We start from the raw sequence: 24,718 nt of genomic DNA, 5'->3' as shown, positions 1-24,718 counted from the left end.
AGGAAGAAGAGCGACTATAGATACCTAAGAAAGGCCTAAGGTATACGATTAAGGTTTAGCTACCGTAACTTAGTAAAGTAAAAAAGGATCTCTATATAGGAGCCCTAAAGACGCTAATCTAATAAGAAAAAGAGGAGGTAAAAAGGAGCTAGGGAGGAAAAGGTAGTAAAGATAAAAATCTATAACTATTATAAGAAGCACGCTAGAACCTAACTAGTAACTAAGGCACCGTTTAACTATTTAATTAAAGGATAACTATAGTAGCTAAGATATTTATAAGCGCTTTACCTACTACCTTATTATTTTAAATTTTCTACCTAAGGCTCCCTAAGTAAATAAAAATAATATTTCCTACCCTTCCTTAATAATAACCTACCCTTTACTACCTTAAAGAAGATAAATAAAGATATAATTAAATAATAAAGTAAGAAAATAAATATTCTTATTACTTACCTCCCTTAAGAATAAGAGTTTTTACTTTATAGATAGGGATATTTATTCTTTATTATAAAGAGGGAGACCTACTATAGCGAAAATAAACGCGCTTATAATATAAATTTTAATATATTTTTAACTTATTAAATTAAACGTATATAACTTTAAGAGAAAAACTTTTACTACTAAAGATAGCGACTAAATAAAGCTACCTACTCTTAGTAAACCTATTATAAACTACTATAAAGCGAACTTAAAGACTATTTAATTATTACTTAAGAGAGAGCTCGTTAAACCTATATAATCTCTTTCTAAGTAAAACGGGCGTAAGGTTAATTTCCTCCCCTTCCTCTAAATCCTTAGTAGGACTAAAGGGATTAAGGATATTATAAAGAAGATAAGGGGCGGTCTTATTATTAATATACTTATTATAAAATTTATTAGTCTTAAGGTCGGTGCGGAAATTATAACTATATATATAGTTAGCGAATCTATTAAGGTTATAAGTAGCCCTATAATATCTAAGGAAGTGCCGCTATTTATAAATAGGCGCTTTAGTCGAATCCTAAATATAGTTAGCGTAAGAACCGCTAGTAGTGCCTAGAAGAGAGATATACTTATAAAAAGGAAATATAATATACTTATAAGCGGAAGTTATAGTTATTTAATAAGTTTAAATATACCTTTAATAAAGGTAAGGATTATAAGTTTTATATAAAGTAATTAAGACTACTTAAGAGTATTCTTACTACTTTAAACTAAGCTAAGAAAAGAAGTATTTATATAGATAAGCGATTTTTATAGGGATATAGGTTACTAGCCAACGTCTATAATAAAGGGCATAGAAGACGATTTAATTATTATAAGAAGGTATAAGTAATAAGCGTAGAATCGGGTAATCGATAACGTAAGCGGAGAGATCGGTTAAAGGAGTATAGGGTAGGATTTCGTCCGGAATTTATAACGAGCATATAAGGGGCTAAATAATATATTAAAAGAATAGCGTTATAAAAGATACTTACGAACTTACTTATTCTATCTACTACTCCTAGGGAAATCCTTTGTCTTTTATAGACTATTGCTCGCCTACTAGTAGACTAATTAGTTAGCTGTCTAGTATATTTAACAGTGCTTAAAAAGCTCTATCTATAGTATATCCTCCTAACTTAGTAGGTAGTCTGATTATAGCGTAATGGTTAACGTAAGACTATAGGTTCTAGTATAAGTAGTGGATTTAACTAGAATGTTCTATGCCCTACCTATTCTCGTATCGCGGATATCTTCGGAACCGCTAGGCTAAAATAGGCAATAGGGTATCCGTTCTGCTCGTAATTAACTTATGCATAAAATACATATTTTTATTTATAAGGATAGGCTTATCCTAACCTGCTTTTCCTAGAGGAAGGTATAGATGTCTAGTAGAGGTCTTTGTCTTTTAAGGGTTATTCCCTTAGACTATATTATAGAGCCTCTTTTTACTAGCTTATTCTATAAAGCCTCCCTATGCCTATTATTTCTTTATAATAGTAAAATAGGAATATAAGGGTATATTCTTATAATTATACTAACCTAGCGTGCTCTTAAGAAAGTAAGAGAGAGGAGAGCGACTACGCGCTTTAATCTTAATAATATCGGGAGCTTTTAACGGAACCTATAACTAAAAAGCAATTTCTATATAAATTAGAAACCCTTAGTAACCGATATTATTTCTATTATAGACCTAGGTCTTAAAGTAATTATAGATCTATAGAAGAAGATAGTTAGAACGAGCTAAGCGAGATTAAATAAGTTAGATAGTTATTACTTAAAAGTACTCTATATAAAGAGGAAAGACCTTAGTATAATAATTCTAAGTAAGAAGAGTAATAGTAATAAGGGAAGGTTATAGAAAAGTAGTTAAAAAGAGGTTAACGATATCTAATAGCTCTTTAGTTTTAAGTTTAGCGGTCTTGCGAGATATAATAAGGAAAAAGAGGTAGTTATAAAAGGAGAAGATAAGAGGTAGCGGTCTAAAGAAATAAAGAAGATAGAAGAGAGAAGAGAAAAAAAAGGAATAGAAAGAGTAAAGAAGAGAAGAAAAGGGTAGAGATTAAATAGCTTATTAATTAATAACTAGTAAAAGAAGCTATTTAAGCGTAACCCTTAAATACGCCTAAGACCTTACTACTATAAAAGCTAGCTAAAGTAACTAATAACCGCGCGCTTTAATAACTATTTATTCCTCTTACTATACCCTTTTTCTTCCTTCCTTCTTCTTTCTTCCTTTTTCTTCCTTCTATATATATATATATATATATACTTTATATACTTCCTTACTTATAATAATCCCTTCTATTAATATAACTCTTATATATATATATAATACTTAGCCTCTTAGCGTTATAACTTAGAACTACTTACCTTAACTATTTAATCTTATCTTTTTTCTCTCTTTTACTTACTTTACTCTTTCCTAAGATATAGTAGTAAACTTAAATAGTATCTTAGGCCCGGCTATAGACCTCCCTAAAAATACCGCTATCTTCTTTAGCGTATTACTATTTAGGAGTAGGAGCTTTATTTTACTTACTTACTATAGTAAAGTTAAAGTAGAAGGCGGCGAAGGGCGCTTTTATACTAAAGATAAGGAAAAGTTCGTAGACTAAAACTAACGAGACGATTATAGGTAAAAGTAACCTCCTTAGTATATCTATAGAGATTATTAGTACTTAATACTAATAGGCCTTATTAAGCGGCGGGATATTACCTTTAAAGACGCTTAGATAATATATAAGGGCGTTAAAAAAATAAACGGATTTACTAGGAATAAGGCCTACTAAGAAAAGTATATCGTCGACGTATATAACTTTCTTTATAAAGTTATCGATAAATAATAAGCTATAAGTTTTAGCCTTAGCGCGATAATTAAAATCTTAATAAAAGGTATTAAGAACGCGGTATACCTTTTACCTTACCCGCTATTAGTTTATACCGACTATTAAGGGGAACTTATTAAAGATATAAAAGATAGATATAAGAAGTATTATAAATACTTAAATAATAGGGAGCATTTAATTAAGTTTACCGCTCCTACCTTTAACCTTAGTTACTTTATATATAAATAAAGGTATATAACTAAAGTTATTAACTTTTTAGTAGGTATAAATAAAGGGGGACTTTACTAAGGGGCGTTCCTTTAAGACTATAGAGAAGGAAACCTAGTTATATTTAATGCTTAGAAAGAGGGACGATATACTAAACTCTATATATTCCTATAAGTATAGCGGTAGTTTCTTTATATCCTCTAAGTTCCTTATAACTTTACTTATACGCTAGTCCCTTATACTACTTAGTAAGAAGGGTAAGAATACGGCTACTTAGCCTTAATAATAGTTTAATACTAAGTTAAAAGTATAGTCGAGCTATGCTTTAAGATAATTAAATAGTAATACTTAAAAGTTAAAGTAGTTTTAAAGTAAAGGTATAGGGCAACGTAAGAAGCCCTATAAATAAATAAGATCTTATACTAAGACTAGTATTTCTTTAAGCTAGATAAGAGGATAAGTATAAAAAGCTATATTAATAGGCTAATATATAGAATCTAAGCTATTATAGCGAATAAGCTTAATTATATATAAGTAATATTATAGGGCGGTAGAGTTTCCTAGTAGTTTAATAGTAAGGTTAAACGACTATAAAGGATACTATTTAATTAAAGTTTAACGACCTTTAGCGGAGTTATTCCTATAAGGATTCTTAGGAGCGAGCGGATTTACTAATATAACTATATTATCTTAGGAGACTAGGAAGAATAAGACCTCTAGGAAGTCCTAGAGGTAGTTAACCTCTTAAATAGGCCTACTAAATAAAGACTACCGCTTTAAAGAGATATAGAACTAGCTTATATAGTAAGGAAAGCGAGAAAGGAGCTATCTACGCTAGCTGCCCTTATAGAGTAACCTAACTTAATCGCTTAAGCTATATATAGTTTCTTTATAAAACTCTTCCCTAAAAAGACCCTTAACTATCTAATTACGTTAATAGGAATCGAGAATAGACCTAGTCCTTCGTTACCTTAAGCGTTAACTAAATCGAGCTCCTTATTTTAACTAAGTAGCCTTTCCTTAAGTAACCTCGAGATAGGATCCCTACCCTAGAGCTTATAAAGGAAAGAGCTAAGCGCCCTTACTAGTCCTTTTATCTATATAGAGATAATACTTTTATTCTCCCCCTTTAATATATAGCTAATTAGGCCTACTCCTCGCCTACTACTAATAACTCCTTTAAACGTATAGAGGAGTAAAAGACTTATAACTATACCCCCGCTAATAACTTAATAAGGAGCTAGTAGGGAAGAAAGGTAGATAGCCTAACTACTAACTCGCCTTAGGACTTTAAAATTACTAGGCGCTTAGTTAATTACCTTAAAGCTAAAGACTTTAGTAACGCTTATAGTATGCCCTATTACTCCCTAGAAATAAAGTATAGTAATAGCCTCTTTAGCTATAGTCCTTATAAGGTTTATACTAGGTTTTAAACCCTCCTAAGTTAAAGGAGTTAAAAACCTAGGAATATATTAAAACTACTACTAAGATATTAATAACTATAATTCTATATATTTAAGTAGGACTACTAGTAACGTAATAACGATTAGCCTATAAGACTCTATAGCTTATTTAATCTAGCTATATTTAAAGCTATAAACTAGTAAAGACGCTAAATACTTTATTTCCTTAACGCCCCTAAGAATAATAAGTGCGAATACTTAGGAGTATATATAGGGGGTAGTAGATAATTATCTAAAGAAGGAAGTACGTAAGTAAAAATAAGAAAGAGCTAAATAAGTAGGTTATAGGTAAAGGGAGGAATAAAGGACGTAAAGGGAAAGGATTATAATTAAGGAGAAAAGTTCTATTAATAGTTTATTTACTTACTTATATACTTAGGAAGAAAACCTTACCCGTTATTACCGCGCCCTTTTTATTAGTATCTTAGGTCGGAAAGTCGCTAAGGAAGAGTTTAATAAGTAAGATCGTACTCTTATAGATATTAGCTTATTAAGGGGGGATAAGACCCTTAGTACTCCCCTTTTAACTTACTTTTAAGTATACTTAAAGGCATTATAAAGACCTTAATTATTTAATTAAGTATCTTCTTTAATTATAGTTAATTTAAATTTTTATTTTTCCCTTTTAAAGTAGATACCGCTAGTTACGCGACTTTAGTAGAGATAAAGAGGTATAGAGTAAAAAAATCTCTAAGACTTATATTTATAACCTAAGGCCCTTAGAGCTATATATAGGCTAAATAATTAGATAATTATATAGTTAATTACTTTACTAATCCTTAGTTATATACTACGCGTGCTTTAGGTATATACCCTTATCCCTATTAAAGTATATATCTTATATAATTTTATCTTATAATTCTAGTAGTATCTAAATTTTATTTTTATATATTAAAACTTCTAAATATTTTATATTATATCTATTTAGTACTTTATATTCTTTTATTTATTTTAGGATCTTTTAGTATATTAAGTTATTAAGTTATACTTTAAATATTATATTTAGCTATCGTTACTAATAGTTCTTATTTTTATTAATTTCTAAGAGCTATCCTTTTATTATAAGTACCCTTATATTATAGTTACTTTATTAAATAAGGGTATTAGCTTAACTATTTTCTATTCCTTTTTTATAGATTATTTTATAGTTAAATTCTAATAAGTATTCGGCCTATTAAATCTATTATTTATTTAACTATTATATTATTATAAAGTATAAGATATTTTTATAATCTATATAAACCTTAACTTTATACTTACTTTTAAGAAGGTAGTATTAAAATTCCTTAAAAGCTTAAATAATTATAAGGAGTTCTTTATTATAAATAGGGTAATTAAGTTTTATACTATATAGCTTCTTTAAATAAAATATAATCGGTTATAGTCTTTCTTTATTATCTTTTTATCTAATTTATACTTTTAAAGTAAAGTCTAATATATTAGTTTTAAGTTTAATTTATTATTTTAAATTAAAAGTAATTAAGACTAGTTCTTATATAATTATAGTTTTAATATATTTAAAAGCTTTATTTGCTTTATTATCTTATATAAATTCTTTTTCCTTTTTTATTAAGTTATATAGTAGTACTATAATCTCTCTAAAATCTTTAATAAATTATTAATAGTAATTTATAAATCCTAGGAAACTTTATATATCCTTAACGTTCTTTAGTATTAGCTATTCTTTAACTAAGTTAATCTTATCTTATTATATTTATATCTCTCTTAGTAAGATTATATATTTAAGGAAGTTTACTTCTTATATATAAAACTTACTTTTCTTTAGTTTAACTAATAACTTTATATTTTAAAGTACGCGGAGTACCTTATAAATATATTCCTTATATTCTTCTAAGGTATTTAAGAAGATTAAGATATTATTTAAGTATACTATTATAAAGATATCTAAGTATTTATATAGGATATTATTAATTATCTATTAAAAGGTAGCTAGTATATTTATAAGTTTAAATAGTATTACTAGATATTTAAATAGTCTAAATTTTGTTTTAAAGGCTATTATCTATTTATATCCTTTTTTTATATATATTAAGTTATAAGCGCTATTAAAAATAAGGGCTATAAACTATTTTTTATTATATAGTCGATCTTATAGTTCTAATATAAGTAGTAATAGTATTTAGTCCTTTATTATAATATTATTTAAGCGTCTATAGTTAATAACTAGTTATAGCTTACTATTTTTCTTTAAAATAAATATAACTAGGTAGCTTACTTTAGATATTAGCATTTATATATATCCCTTTTATAGATTCTCGTTAAAGTAGTTATATAGCGTTTATAGTTACTTTTTATTTAAGTTATAGATCTTATAAAACGTTAGCTTTATTTTATTCTTAAGATAAATTTTATAGTCTTATTAGCTATATTTAAGTAACCCTATCTTAAGTTCTTATTTAAAGAGTTTATTATATTTCTAGTATTCTTAAGGGATATTCTTTATTTTATCTTATAGGCTTTATTCTTTCTTTTTAAAGCTAGTTTCCCTTAACTTAAGCTCTTTATTAATTTATTTAAGGTCTTTCTTTAAAGTAGTAATAACTCTTTAAATCTTTATATTATATCCTTTATTTTATTTATATTAGATACTAGGTTATATAGCTATATTAGTTAGTATATAGGTTTTATTAATCGATTTTATTATATCTATTAGTTCGGTTATTATTTTCGTTTATATTACTAAAGCCTATAATAATTTACTTAAATAGTTATCCCTTTTATCTTATTTAGTAGCTAAATTATTATAAAATTTTACTTTCTTTTAAATCTATTAGTCTTAAAAACTTATATCTTTATTTTAATATAGCTAGCTAGTTTTCTAGTTAATTAATAAGTTACTCTCCTATAGCTATAAAAGCCTTAGTATAAGGTTATATTCTTTAATATCTATAATATTAAAGTTAACTTATTTATTATAGCCCTAGATATTAATATCGAGGTAATTAATCTTTATATTAATAATTCTATTATTATAGTTAAAGGCCTCTCCTTTAATATTTATAAGTTTAAATAAATCTATCTTATATCTCTATATAAGTTAGTATTATAAAGTAAGTAGAGGTATATATATAGGTGCTATCTATAGGATAATATTAATATACTATATAGAGCTCTTTTATACGCGGCTAGCCCGCCCTTATATATATAGGATCCGGCCCTTTATATATAACTATATAGCTTAAGCTATAGCCTAAGCCTATTACCTATAATAGTTAAAGACTCTTATATAATACCCTCCCTTAAGCGCGGTATAGGGCTGCCTTATTATCTACTCCTATATAATTAGGCCTATACTACTAGCTCTTCCCTACCCTTTCCCGTTAATTAAGCCGGCCCTACTAGCCCTATTATCCCCGCACCTATTAGCTTAAGTAGCCGGAACCTAGCTCTATACTCGTCGGCCGGCTAGCCGTTTAAATAAGGGCGTAACTTATTATATACGCCCCTAGGTAGCCGGCGGCCGGTCTAGACCTACGTAAGCCTTAGGTTACCTATCCCCTCTACCTTAGGTAGTATCTTCTACTAAGGGGTATATAAGGCGGTATCCCCTCCTTCCCCCTTCCTTTTCTTTTCTCCTTTCTTTAACTATAGTAATAGTATTAATAAGTAAGTTCTACTTTACTTAAGGCGTTAGTCTATTCCTAGCTATATAGGCCGCTCTATTAATATATACTTATAGTAGTAGTAGTAGTAGTAATAACGGCCCTAATAATAATAATAACTTTAACTAGTAAGTTCTACGCCCTATTAAGTAGGAGGCCGTATTCTATTAAGCTAACTTCCGCGATAGATATATCTACCTCTCCCTCTCCTACCTCCTCCTTCTTAGAGCGTATAGAGTTATTCGTCGACGCTATACTAGCCGCGGCCGACGATAACTCTACTACTGCCGCCGCTCCTACCCGCGCCGCTACTACCGCTCCTACCGCCGCCGCCGCCGCCTTTACTATACTATTCGCCCTTATATCGCCCTTTAAGGTAATAATACCGTCCCCGCCGCTACCTATAACGCCCGGCCCCTTAGCCCCCGCCTCTATCTTTACTACCCCTATAAGTCTATAGTTAGGTAAGCGTAATAGATATTATCTACTAACCTCTTATAGTATAAGCGCTAAGTATAGGCCGGCGCTACCCGCTTAGCCCCCTATATACGTTATACGTCGTAGGAGCTCGATTACTCTAACTAAGTTAGTGTTACGACCCGACCAACGGTTGGTCACAAGCAGCCCTCAACAAGGCCGACACGTGACGGAGGGGTACAGGATCCCGCGAAGTCACGTGATGGATCATTTGGATCACTTGGTGATCCCAACGATCCGGCTCATTGGATCATCTCGATGATCCAACGACGATGTACAGGATCATTGGATCGTCTCAATGATCCAACGATCCGTGAACAGGATCATCACGTTCGCTGAATGATCCACGAAGGACCACTGGGTATATAAGGACACCCAATTCCACTCCTTTAGACTAGATAGCTCTTTAGCTTTCAACACAATCATTACGATCCCTATCACGATCTCATCTCTGATTCCGATCACTTGATTACCTGGTTACAGTCTACGGTCTACGACCTCCGACTCATCACCAACGTGACATACTTATCATTGCTCAGACCACGCCCTGTTGTATCTGCCAACATAAACCCCACGACAGGTTTATCCCTTGGGAATATCACCGGTCGTCACACGTTGAAAGCTCTTGTTCAGAACGATACCGCGTCTCTCTGAGCAATATCGCATAACTGTCAACATGCCTGCACAGCAAACTGGATCAACCAACTCGGGACACACCGTGTCGCCGCAGGACATGATGCGCGAAATCATCAGCCTTCGACAGGAGGTCCAAGTGCTCAGGAACGGAGGAGGCAACGGACAAGTCAGGGACATCGGAGAAGCAGTCAAACCAAAACAGCCAGGACCATTCGACGGTACTCATGGCACGCTTCGAGACTTCTCACCCAACTCAAAGCCTACCACCGATTCTATCCGACCAAGCTCTCGGACCCAGTCGAAAAGGTACTCCACGCAGGAAATTGTTTATCTGGAACGGCACTCGCCTGGTTTGGACCCATCATGAGGGACTTTCTCGACAACCAACCAGCGCGACGAGACAACGAGACAGACGAAGTCTTTGCCAGTTTCCAAGGATTCGAAGAAGCCATTACGAAGGTATTCGGAACAACCGACGAGGAACGAGAGGCCGAACAGAAACTTCGAGAACTCCGACAAAGGATCTCAGCATCGGATTATGCTGCGAAGTTCCGTCAAGTCACCTCAAAGCTTGATTGGGACGACGAACCTCTTATGTCACGATTCTACGACGGGCTGAAAGAAGAAGTCAAGGACGAGCTCTACAAGGAAAATCGACCTGACAACCTCTCGGACTACATTGCTATGGCAGTACGAATCGACGACAGACAGTATGCGCGACGCCAAGAAAAGAAACAAGGAAGAGGAAACTGGAACCCTTCCTATGGGAACAACTTTAACCGACGCGCCAACTACAAGAAGAAGCGCGAAACTCCCATTGCTTACGCCCACACAACTAACCCAGGCAAAATGGACCTGGATGCAACAAAGAAGGGCGAAGGAAAATGCTTCAACTGCGGGAAAGTTGGACATTTCTCACGAAATTGCAAGCAACCTCGCAAGGAGAAGAAAGTTCACTGGGCCCCAGCCCCAGAAGGTAAGAGACACCTGAACGCTACTAACAAGCAGGAACCAAAGCATGAACTCCTTAGTTGGACTGCATGCTACGACGACAAATGCACGGTACACCTAAGCGACAAAAACGGTACCGGATGGTTCCCAAAGCCACCAAAGAAAACCCTTGCAATGGTGCAACGAAGAGATCCCACAACACAGAAACAAGTCAAATTCGCAGAACCAGAATACCCCTATCCTGAAGGAGTCTCACAAGACTGGATCAGGAAGAACGGCAAACGATTCCAGGAAGACATGCGAAATAAGGATCGACAACAACGACGGGCAGTCTATAAACAACATAACAAAGAAGATACGGACGCAGCCCTTATGCTCACGAAACTCGGACAACAACCCGAAGAGGAACAACGAAGTTTCGACGACACAAGCTCTGAAGAACAAGACACGCTACAAGAAACAGAAGACGAGGATGAACTCGCACCACCACCCTCACTACTAAGGAAAACGCCACGATTGGAGAACACGCTCCATACTTCGAAGAATTCGAAGAAATGCTCAAAATTGGAACTCAACAAATACCTCAAATTCTCACGGAAACCAACAAGCTGCATTGATTCGATACCAACCGGCACCACGCGGAGGAGACTACGCTGTGGCTATCGCCGCGGTCGACACCTTTACAGCCCTACAACGAGAATGGCAACCACGAGGAGAATTTTCAGATGACCCAAGAACAGTGCTCAGTCACGAAGAGCACAAACATATTTCATGGATCTCATGCGTCTATTTGGACTGCATGATACACTTCAGATGAAGGCACGACACGACGCCTTCCCAGTCAGATTCGACGGACAAATACTTTCGAAACCCTACCTAAGCACGGAACTGGACTACTGGAAAATCGATCAACGTTACCCGAACGACCAAGTCATGTTATTGGAACCCGATTACGGCACGCCACTTGAATGCCGCGATGATTACGGTTCTTTAACGAGATGTCTTTCGGAAACATGCAAAATCCACAAACACGCCAAAATTGGGGAATGGCACAACGCCACTCGCTCTAAGGCATCCGAACCATCTATCTTCACAAGACTCGCGCAACGAATCAGATGCGACGAAGAAGATTACAACGAATGTGCACACCCGAACTGCAAAGTTCACGAACACGAAAAGGCACGAGCATGGCACAAACGACACAACGGTGCACCAAAGGACTACTGGCGACACCTACGAAGGCTACAAGCTACATTCGACCAAGGAAAATTAACGCAGAAGAACTACGCGCAAAACAGAAAGACGCAGAACGAAAACTCGATTCCTGGTACGAAAACGAACAGAATTGCGAAGCACGGTACGCAATCAACTGCGAAGCAGCACAATGCAAACAACACAGCGTTGAGAAACAAGAAATCTTCGATTGGCTACAAGAAATCAGTCTCTTGAGCCCCGACACGACACCACGCGACGAAAACATAAAGAAACGATATCAACAACAAATCGAAGAAGAATACCCAAATGAAACGAATAAGGACCAGGCAAAACGAGGTACGCCATCTGTAAAGGGCTACAGACTGGCACGACACGACAAGATCCAAGGACCCTATGCATGGCAACGGCAAGCCATGGCAACCAAATGGTATTGGACATCCAAATCGCGGGACATCACGTACACGCACTATTGGATTGCGGCGCGATGGGCAATTACGTTTCACCTAGAGTCATCAATCGTTACCGACTCCCATGGAGACACAAGAAAGATCCATATGAACTCACGAATATCGAAGGAGAGGCCTTCAACTATAACAACGGAATCATTGATATGGAGATTGATCACCTCGACATCAATATCCAGGGCCACGACGAACGAGTCGACTTCGACATCATGGACATTGGAGAACACGACCTTGTGTTAGGGCTTCCATGGTTACAGGAGAGCAACCCACTGATCAACTGGAAAACTGGCCAGCTGCGTTGGAACGACGACGCAAGTTTCAAGACCAGCAGATTTGGGAGAAAGCAAAATTTTGCGATGATTTAGCCACTGAACAGGACGAAAGGGATGACCGTTCAAGCAAATCATTACGGGCTTCAGCGATACAAACGAAAACAGCAACCGAACCGGCGGACACAACAAAATCGACTGACAAGACCCACGTACTGACCAACACGGCTGTACAACCTGGCATCCGACATAAACAGAACAAAGGACACAACAAGAAGATCCGAAGAGTTATTGCCACTCTAAGGAAAGACCTCGAACAAATCAACAAAGAGCTCGAGTCAAGGAAACCAGCTCTCAAAAGAAAGAACAAAGCCCACAAGACAGAATGAAGAACATCCCACAGGAATACCGGAAATACGACAAACTCTTCAAGGAAGAACTCGAGACAGGGTTACCCGAACACAGTCAATGGGACCACGAAATTTGTCTCAAAGATGGAAGAACGCCGACGTTCCATAAGATTTACAACCTAAACGAAAAGCAACTGCAAACGCTACGCGACTACCTCGACGAGAATCTACGAAAGGGATACATACGAACATCAACATCCGAAGCAGGCTACCCAGTCATGTTTGTTCCAAAGAAAAACGGCAAGCTACGACTAGTTGTCGACTACAGACGCCTAAACGATATTACAATGAAGGACCGAACACCATTACCGCTTATATCGGAACTACGAGATCGACTGCACGGCAAAAATGGTTTACGGCCTCGATCTCAAAGGCGCCTACAACTTAATACGCATGAAAAGGGACACGAATGGATGACAGCTTTCAGAACGAAATTCGGACTATTCGAATATCTGGTAATGCCATTTGGACTCACAAATGCACCAGCTACCTTCCAACGGATGATCAACAATGTCCTACGCGAACACTTGGACATCTTTGTGGTAGTATACCTGGATGATATCCTAATCTTCTCGGACACCCTAGAAGAACACAAGGAACACGTCCACAAGGTACTCCGCGCACTTCAGAATGCGAAGTTACTGGTTGAACCAGAAAAAAGCAAGTTCCACACACAGGAAGTAGATTTCCTCGGACACACGATCTCACCAGGAGAGATACGAATGCAACAAGACAAGATCAACTCAGTCAAAGAATGGCCAACGCCAAAGAACGTCAAGGACGTACAAAGTTTCCTAGGATTTGCGAATTACTACCGACGATTCATCAAAGATTTCGGAAAGATTGCAACACCACTACACGACTTAACGAAGAAGGAAAAAGAGTTTACATGGGACGACAAAGCCAACGAAGCTTTCGAATGCATCAAAACGACGATTACGCAAGAACCGGTCTTAACCACCTTCGATCCAGAACGACAAATCGAACTCGAAACCGATGCATCAGACTTTGCTCTAGGAGCACAAATCGGACAGAAGGACGATGAAGGAAGACTACGACCAATTGCATTCTACTCGAAAAAGCTACATGGCGCAGAACTCAATTACCCCATCTACGACAAAGAATTCCTCGCAATCATTCAAGCTTTTAAGGAATTTCGACACTACCTTCTCGGAAGCAAACACAAAATCAAGGTCTACACAGATCACAAAACATCTCACATTTCGCGACGACGCAACAATTGAACGGACGACAGATCCGATGGGCCGAATGTCTATCAGAATTCGACTACGAAATAATCCACAGAAAAGGAACAGAAAACGGTCGAGCTGATGCCCTCAGCCGACGATCCGACTACGACACAGGAGCACCTATTGTGAAAGGACAACTCCTTGAGCTCAACAATGAAGGAATATGCAACAACGACAGCTTAACGCAATCTTCAAGGTCAATCCAGACGAAGGCCTTACGAAGAAGATCCAACAAGCCTACGATAAGGTTGATTGGGAACCACTTCCAGTTGTTTGGGAAGATGGCCTGGCAAAGCATCAAGGAAAGATCTTTGTACCAGAAGAACTTCAGGACGAAGTTATACGCGAAATTCACGAACACCCGACACACGGACACCAAGGAATCCGGAGGACGATGGAAAGAATTCGACGAATCTACGACTTTCCACGGATGAAGAAACGAATCAGCGAAACTATCAGAAAATGCGAACTTTGCGCACGAAGCAAAGCTGAACGACACAAGCCATACGGAGAATTACAACCACTACCAGTACCAGAAAAACCATGGATTCAATAGCTTTCGACCATGTCACGAAGCTACCACTGTCAAAAGAACCCATGACCAACGTCAAGTACGACAGCATATTCGTCATTACCGACAGATTGACGAAGTACGGATACTTCTTGCCGTACAAAGAAGCAAGCAATGCAGAAGAGCTAGCATATGTGTTCCTACGAACTATTGTCAGCAATCACGGACTACCGAACGAGATTGTCTCTGACAGAGGAAGCACATTTGTGGCCAAGTTTTGGCAAGCTCTCATGGCACAATTGGGGACGAAACATAAGCTCAGCACAGCTTATCACCCACAAACAGATGGACAAACAGAACGACTCAACCAAACGCTTGAACAATATTTACGATGCTACATCAGCTACGAACAAAACGATTGGGTTAAATGGCTACCGACGGCACAACTAGCTTACAACAGCTCAGTCACAGAGACAACCAAGCTCTCACCAGCATACGCCAATTACGGATACAACCCAGAAGCATTCAAGGTCACTCGACAAGGACCACAAGCGGAACGAGCGATACTGCAAGCAGATCAGCTACGAAAATTGCATGAAGAAATGCAACAAGAACTTCAATTCGTCAGAGAACGAATGTCCACTCACTACAATCGGAAAAGATTGCAGGGACCAATCTTTCGAGAGGGAGACATGGTCTACCTCGTACGACGAAACATCAAAACAAAACGACCAAGCAACAAATTGGATTTCAAGAAACTTGGACCGTTCAAGGTCAAGAAAACCATTTCAAAAGTCAACTACGAACTTTCGCTACCAACAACAATGCGGATACACCGATATTTCATATCTCATTATTGGAACCAGCACCACGAGACGCCAAACCACAGGACAAAATCGAAGTCGACGATGATCAAGAATACGAAGCCGAACAAATACTGGATACAAGAAGACAAGGTCAGCAACAAGAATACCTTGTTAAATGGAAAGAATACGGACCAGAGGAAAATACCTGGGAACCACTCAAGCACCTGACGCACTGCGGCTCCCTACTTCGGCAGTTCCACCAACGAACCCAAGGTCAGCCAGAAAAGACGGAGAGCGCTACCTCGGGTGGACAGCGTCCCAGTCTCCGACAAACTCCGAAGGCAACCGATCAGAATGAGGAACACGGCTGCACCTCACTAACTCGACGCTGCTCCTCTCCGCTTCCTCGCGCTCGACGCGCTCCAACTCCTCGACACTATCAAGACCACGAGAAACCGCCTGCATCATTCTCTCGAACCACATCTTCTTTGCTTCCGCAACCGCTCCACTTTGGCATCCAACTTGCGACGCTCCTCCTCCGCAGCCTCGAGCTCAGACTCTATTTTTGGTGCTGTGCGCCAATCTTGCGGAGCTGCTGGACCGAAAGCCCTTGGCATCGCAGTAGGATAGGTTCAGGCGAACGCAGTCATAACAACGTGACGAGTCGGACACCGATATTTGGCAATCCGTGAAACCACGAGAACGGCAAGACGAGCATGCTTCAGGCATGATGGCGGAACTTCCCAGTATAACGCCGAGAAGGGCGTTGCGCTGCTCTGTCTTGGAAGAACGAGGTTTGAAGCGATTCTTAAGAACACGGTCAGACGGCATGACGGGCCATGATGATGAAGGAAGGAAAGAAAAAACACACACACTCACGCAGAAAGACAGCCAGGATACGCGACACGGCGGCTAAAGCAGGTCTTGAGGGCAAGACCAAAAGAGGGGGAGACCTGATGTTACGACCCGACCAACGGTTGGTCACAAGCAGCCCTCAACAAGGCCGACACGTGACGGAGGGGTACAGGATCCCGCGAAGTCACGTGATGGATCATTTGGATCACTTGGTGATCCCAACGATCCGGCTCATTGGATCATCTCGATGATCCAACGACGATGTACAGGATCATTGGATCGTCTCAATGATCCAACGATCCGTGAACAGGATCATCACGTTCGCTGAATGATCCACGAAGGACCACTGGGTATATAAGGACACCCAATTCCACTCCTTTAGACTAGATAGCTCTTTAGCTTTCAACACAATCATTACGATCCCTATCACGATCTCATCTCTGATTCCGATCACTTGATTACCTGGTTACAGTCTACGGTCTACGACCTCCGACTCATCACCAACGTGACATACTTATCATTGCTCAGACCACGCCCTGTTGTATCTGCCAACATAAACCCCACGACAGGTTTATCCCTTGGGAATATCACCGGTCGTCACAGTTAGGCGCCGCCGCGGCGGTAGCTACTACTAGTACGCGCGCGCCGGCCGCGCCTATAAAGTAGCGCCTCCCGTCCTACTTGCTATAACGTCGGCTTAGAAGGCTAGCTCGTATAGGTAGGCGCGGGGGGCTACTAAGAAGCGCCTTACTATCGCCGCCGCCGCCTACTATAACCTCCGCGCCCTCGAGCGATAGGGCCTTATACTTAAGTAGGTCTTTACTCCTCCGCTCCCTTACTTCCGCCTTTAATATACCCGGCGCTAAGGATACTACCTCTATCGCCCTATCGGCGGTCCCCCTAGCTATGCCCGCCTCTGCTACCGTCGCTGCCCCTACCGCCGCCGCTAGCCGCCGCCCCTTTACCCCTAGAGCCGCCGCCGCCGCCGACTAGCTTATAAGCTTAGAGGGCCGCCTTAGCGCCTTAAAGACCGCCGCCGCTGCTAATAAAAAGGAGGAGGCTAATAAGGATAATAATAATAAAGATAATAATAAGGGTAATAATAATAATAAGGAATAAGCCTAGGTAGTTTAAGGGCTTTACTTAGTAATAAATACTATTTTTATCTTTACTTATACTATTATACTTATATTGCCTATATTATTATAACTACCTCCTTTACTTTACTTACTTTATAGTCCTAGCTTAGGCCGCTATTAGTAGTCTATTAGTCTATCGTTCTCGCCTACTAGTCTATATAAGGCCTTAAACTTATTAAGGGCTATAGCTCCTATAAACTTATATATAGGTTCCTATATAGGGTCGAGGTACCTACGCTACTTAACGAGAACCTCTTAGCGTTTCCCTTAGCTTACTTTCTTTTAGCGTATAGCCTATATCTCTTTAACTTTAAATTTATTATCCCTTTCTACCTTAAATATAAGCGGTTAGGCATCTACTATTTCTTATCTAGGTAGTAGGTTAAAGGAGGCTTAGTAAAAAAGGTTAATATTAACCTTATTATAGACCCCTATTAAGAGACTATTAAGCTCGACTACCTATAGGCTAACGACCCTTTATACTATAAACTTTATATATAGCTAGTCTAGCTTCTTCTTTAGTCGCGCTAACCTATAGTTATAGAGGTCGAGCTATACTTTATCTCTTACTATAAACCTATCCGCTAATGCCTTAGTCTTATTAGCGTACCGCTCTTAATCTTACGCTATAGCGGCTATCGCGGATTAATAGTATTCCGTGGTTTCTTATAGCTTCTATATAAACGCGGAAGCGCGGCTCTTTAGTAACGTACTACTATACTACTCCGCTACTACGTCCGCGGTAAATAGGATTAAGGAGGGCGGCTTAAAGCCGTACGTTATAAAGAAAGGGGCTATCTTAATAAAGGTTTATAGTTTACTATTTAGCGCGAGTTAGGTAGTAGGGAGCTAGCGGTCCTAGTCTGCTTAGTTATAAGCTATAACTACTTATAGGTATACTTATACTTCTTAGTTAACCCTCTTAAGTCCCTTATTAGTCTATAAGTAATAAGCTATACTAAGTAGCTATATAATTTAAAGTAGCTAGTATAAGTACTACTAAAAGCGGCTAGTTTAGTTTAACCCTTTATTACTTATAATAAAGGCCGGCTAGCTATATAAGCGGGCTTAGTATTAAAGGAAGCGCTCTACGTAAGCTTTTATATTTATAGATAGTATTAGCTTTAATACTACTAATTTACTAAGTCGGTCCTTAATTACCTATATATAGCGGTTACCGCCCTCTATAAGTAGGAGGTCTATTATAAAGTCTATCTATATATATATATAAAACCGGTCTAGTACTAAAAGCTACTTTAGTAGCCCCTTAAGCTATGCCCTTTAGATCTTTATATAGCTATAGATATTATAGTTATAAAGAAAGCGATAAATATAGTACTATAGGAGGGGCTAGTAAAAGTCCCTTATAAGGCCTACTACTATACCCTATCTACCTAGGTAACCTACGACGCTAGAGTTATAGATAAGTTAAACTAGCCTCCCTTAGAGCTTATTTTATTCGTCTAGCTCTAGCAGTCCCTCCTTCTCCTTAGCTTCTATAGTATATAGTACGCCCGGTACCTATAGTCTCCCCCGCTAGTATAGATACCCCTATAGGTCGATATAGTAGTTAGCTACCTATACCTTTAGCTTTAGCTTTAGATCTAAGTATTAAGCGCCGGACTTAACGGCGCGGCGTACGCCCTCGTAGGTATAGTCTAGAGCCGCTATCCTATCCTATAAGCGTTAAAGGGCCTTATCTTAGAATACTCTCGCCGCGCGCGCCCCTAGGCCGGTCTATCCCTCCTTACTAGACTAAGGTAAGGGCGCGGGGGGAATCTTATTTACTAGTACCGCGTCTTCCTCTACTAAGGAAGCTCCTATATAAGTCTATAGTGCTTCCTATAAGATAAGCTATAGATCCTAGGCCTTAATATCTACTCTTATTAGCCGGTCTTAATCCCTTTAAGAAAGCGCGTCTAAGACCGCGGAGTCCCGCTTAAAGTAGTACTTAATTAAGAAGTTAAAGTATAAGAGATACTCCGCTTAGCGGGCTTACTATTCTAAGAGGTGCTAGCGAGTTATAAAGTACTTAAGGTTCCTATAGTTTATAAGAACCTTAAAGCTCTTATAGCTTTAGAGCTCTACTTACTATTACTTAAGGTAGCTAATAATCGCTAGTATCTCCTTATTATAAATAGCGTAATTCCGCTCTACTAGGGTTAGCTTATAAGAGTAAAACGCTATTAGTTACTTCCGCTTATCTACCTCTTAAGAGAGCGTTCCTCTAAGTACCTAGCCGCTATAGTCTACTTTAACTAATATAGACCGGTTAAAGTCCTACTAAAGTAGTACTAAGGCTTAAGAGAATAGGTCCTTAAGCGTATAGAACGCTCCTTCTTATATAGGCCCTTAGTAAAAAGCAGTCTACTTCCTAGTAATCTCGTTTAAGGGTATTATAATATAAGAGAAGCCCTTAATAAATATCTTATAATAGTTCGCGAACCTAAGGAAGCTTTATATACTTATTTATATAGTTAGGGTAGCTTAGTCTTAAATCGCTTAGATCTTTATAGGATCTACTTATATACTTACGCTTATATAGATAATAAAGCCTAGGTACTTAACCCTCTTAACCTTAAATTCGTACTTATCTAGGTTAAAGTAAAGCCTATAAAGTTAAAGGCGCTCTAAGACCTTTTATACTTTCTATATATAGTCCTTATAGGAGCCGCTTATATAGATAAGGATATTATCTATATATATAAAAGCGAACTTATTAAGGAAGCCTTAAAGTATATTATTAATATAATACTAAAAGGTAGTAGGCGCTCTTAAGAGGCTAAAGGGCGTTATAAGCTATTTAAATAAGCTATAGCGTATATAGAACGCTGTCTTTTACTCGTTACCCTTTAAGATCTATACCTTATAGAACGCTTATTTTATATCTTACTTCGTAAACTACTTTACCTTTAAAAGGTTATAAAGTATATCTAAGATTAAGGGTAAGGGGTAGCGGTCTAGCCTTATAATTACGTTTAGAGCCCTATAATCGTAATAGAACTATATCCCGCCCCTTAGTTTATATATAAATAGGACCGGCGCTCTTACTTTAGAGCTACTTACTTAAATAAAACCTTTATCTAGGAGGTCCCTTAGCGTCTTCTTTAGTACTAATAGCTCCGCGTATAATATACTATATAGCGGTCTAAACGGTATAGGTAGTTCCTGCCCCTTCTTATTAGTATAGAGTACGATCTTATAGTCTACCCCTAGCTTATATAGGTTAAGCTTATCCGCTTCTTAGGACTTAAATAGCGGTAAGAGGTTATAAAAGCGCTTTAGTATCTACTACTATAGCTTAGAGGGCGACTTTAGCTTCTTTACTTAAAGGGCCTTATTAATATCCGCTAAGCTAACTATATAGACCGCTATGTTAGCCGCTACCTAGCCTTCCTCCTACTTTAACTATCGTATAGTTCCTATAAAAATAGAGGTAAGGACTTCTTATACTAAGTATAAAGCTTATATACTTAGTCCTATACTTATAGAACTATTATTATAGCGGACCTACTATTATATAGGCCTAAACTATAGCTTCTTTTAATATAGAACTAAGTATAACTCTATATATAATAACTAGGGTTTCCTAAGGATTAAGGGAAACTCTAGTTAAGGGATTATATAGGCTACGATAAGCTTATAGTAACCGTCGACTTTTATAGCTAGCTATATAATACCCTTAATTACTATACCCTCTATCGCGCTTAAGGCGCCCTTTACTTACCTTAAGGCGATCTTTTCTACTAGTACTTATATCTCTTATATAAGCGCCTTATTAACTATAGTATAGTACTAGTAGCCCTTATCTATAAGGGCGGCGATAGGTAAGGAGTTATTAACTATAACCTATATTAAAGTAGGCTCCTCTTTTATATAGGCGGATAATTCCTCCTTCTTCTTTACTAGTGCTAGTAATTAGGGCTCTAGAGCCTATCTTTACTCCGGAGCTACTCTTTTTCCTTTAAGCTTAAGGGAGCGGAGTCCTTTTTATCGTCTAAGGTAAGGAGCGGTTCTATCTTTACTACTTAAACTACTATAGGCCGCTTAGCTAAAAGGAAGAGGCATTTTAATATAAAGTATATAGACGCGCCGTAACGTAAGTAGCGGCCGTTAGCCTTCCTTTTCTTAATTTCCTTACTTATTACTTACTTTACCTACTACTTAGAAAATAGGATAGTATAGGGGATATTTAAAGATAACTTCTTACTACGTTTAGCTCGGTCTATATAAGTAACCGATATTAAGGTATCTTTATTAGTATCGATAGTCGGCTATTCCTCTTATAAAGGGGCGGTAATCCTATTACCGCTATATAGTATATACTTATAAAGCTTCTAGAAACGCGGCGTTTACTTATAGCCCTATACTACCTTTATTAACTAGCTTATATACTCGCTATAGTTAGTAGGTATAATTATAAGGATAAGTAGCTCTTATAAGGCTAGCGTAATTAAGTTCTATAACTATATAAGCTTTACGCTATCTTCTTATACTATAGTTCCCGCCGCTTATAAGAGCGTCTCTTTAAAGTTAGGGAGGAATTCGCTAAAGGTCTACCTATCCCTTTACTTAAGGGTCTATAGCCTATCCTATGCCTTTTCCCGCTCTTATACGTTGCCGAACGTATATATAAGGTATTAAAAGAAGTCTTATAGGTCGCGTTTACCTTTAGGGCCGCCCTTATCTTAGAATCTAGAGATCCGCTATATTTAGGGCTCTAGTAGTATATAAAGGAGCGAATACTATACTATATTACGATAGCTATTTAGGCCCTATTTCTTATCTATTATAAACTTTATCTATAGCCGGCTAAGGAAGAAGTAAAAGGACTTAAGCTTACTATCTTAAGTTAGTTAAGGAAGCGGCTTTTATATCGGTAGTGCCGCCGCTATAACCGGTATTACTAAGGTTATAGGGGTTAACGCTAGTCTTATAGACGGCTCCCTTAGTATAGCGAGAAGCTTATTCTTCTCGCTAGCTATCGCGCTTTTAATCGCTTTTAGGATAGCTATAATACTTCCTATCCGCTTATGTAAGGGTGCTCCTTAAAAGCGGTACTCTTTTTAAGGAGATATCTATTAGATCTATTAGTTAATAGCTTATACTATTACGGAGTAGGTAGAGGCGTATATATAGGTACTATCTATAAGATAATATTAATAAGCTATATAGAGCTCTTTTATATATAGCTAGCCCGCCCTTATATATATAGGATCTAGCCCTCTATATATAACTATATAGCTTAAGCTATAGCTTAAGCCTATTACTTATAATAGTTAAAGACTATTATAGTTAGTAACGATTAATAACTCTAAGTAAAATATAAATACCTATTACGCTATAGTCTAAAAGTATATATATATAATATCCCGCGATTTAAATATCTAATACTATTTAGTTACTATAGCTTACTATTACTATATATAAGGTCCTTAGATCTTATTATATTATACTAGTCTATAGCCCTTTTATAAATAGTATACCTTATTTTTTACTTAGTCTTTATTCGTTTTATTTAAGTATTCTTTTTTAATTTATTATTAATATCGTTTCTTTATATTTTTATTATATAGTATTATATTAAGGCTTAAGAGACTAATTTCTTATAGTTAATTAAAGATTTCTTATTTCTTAATACTATATCGTTTATATTATACTACTTTATAGTTAATTATATACTATACTTTATAATTCTATTTATTTTTATACTAAAGGTTAAGTTTTTATTTAGCGTCTTTTTATTTTTCGCGAAGTATTTCTATATTAATTTTTCCTTAGTTAAATATAGCTTATAGCCTTTATATATATTACTAATAACCTTTTAATATACCGTTATATTATTTATATTATACTTTTACCTTTTTATATTTATAAACTTTATAGTTTAGGTATATATATTCGTTATAATCTTCTTTATTATATTTAATTTATTATATAAGTCTTTAAAGATTAATAGTTTAAATACCTTAAAGTAAGTAGCGCTATACTATTCCTTTATTTTAGTATATTTATAGATTTTATATATCTTTAAAAGATATCTTATTAATAAACTATAATTATCGCGGTATTTAAGTAGTATACTATAATTAGGTTCTAATAATATAACTTAGTTATTTAGGTAGTATTAATCGATTTTCTAGTAGTTTAGTTCTATACTTAGGTAGGGTTTTAAAAGTACTTATCTTTCGAACTTAATTAAGAAGGTATTATATTATACTTTTATCTAAAAGTATATTATATAATCTAAGTAGATATATAATATCTATAAAATATATTTATAGTACTTATAAGTAAGTAGTATTTATAGATCGTTTTTAAATTCTCCTTATAGTTACTATTCTTATTATAGAGCTATAAAGGTATCGATTATAGTAATAGCTATAATATAGTCTCTTTTATATAGTACTAGTTAATATCGAATTAATATAGCTTATTAGTTTTCTATAAGAATTTAAGGTATTTATTAGGTTTTAATTTTAAGTATTTCTTTAAATTCTTTAAAGTATAAAGTATATTCTTTAATTATAGTATTTTCCCTTAATAATAATAGTAGTAGTATAAGTTTATTCTTATCTTTTATTTCTCTAGGTATTTCTTATTCTTTAACGCTTATATCGTTAATACTTTATTATTTTTCTTTAGGTTACTATCTAAGTTTCGTAAATATAAGGGCTATATTTATATCTTCTTTATTATATTATTTATAGACTACCTCTTATTATTATCGATTTTTATTTTATATATCTTCCTAGAATCGTTTACTATTTTTCTTAATTTAATCTTAAGAGACTTTTTTAAGATAGGGGTATTTTAGTTCTATAAATTTAACTTATTTCTATATTTTAGGATCCCTTTATTATATTATTATAAGGGTTTTCCTTAGTAGCTTTAGGAACTATTTAGTATCGTTTTTATTACTTAGGTATACTATATATTTATCGTTATAGTATATAGTCTAACTAAGGAGTTTATACTTTAGTTCCTATCTATTAATAGCGTTTAAGTATTTCTTACCTTTTAGGGCTAGTACTTAGTAGGTTTTCTTTTCCTTATAAAGTTATTTATATTTCTTAGAGTAATATCTAAGTTTCCTATAGTTAAAATACTTTCCTTTACCTTTTTATATTA

This window comes from Hirsutella rhossiliensis (genome assembly GCF_020360975.1).
Source record: "Hirsutella rhossiliensis strain HR02 chromosome Unknown scaffold00004, whole genome shotgun sequence".
Lineage (NCBI taxonomy): Eukaryota > Fungi > Ascomycota > Sordariomycetes > Hypocreales > Ophiocordycipitaceae > Hirsutella > Hirsutella rhossiliensis.
The sequence above is the reverse complement of the archived record's forward strand: the minus strand, read 5'-3'. Positions refer to the sequence as shown.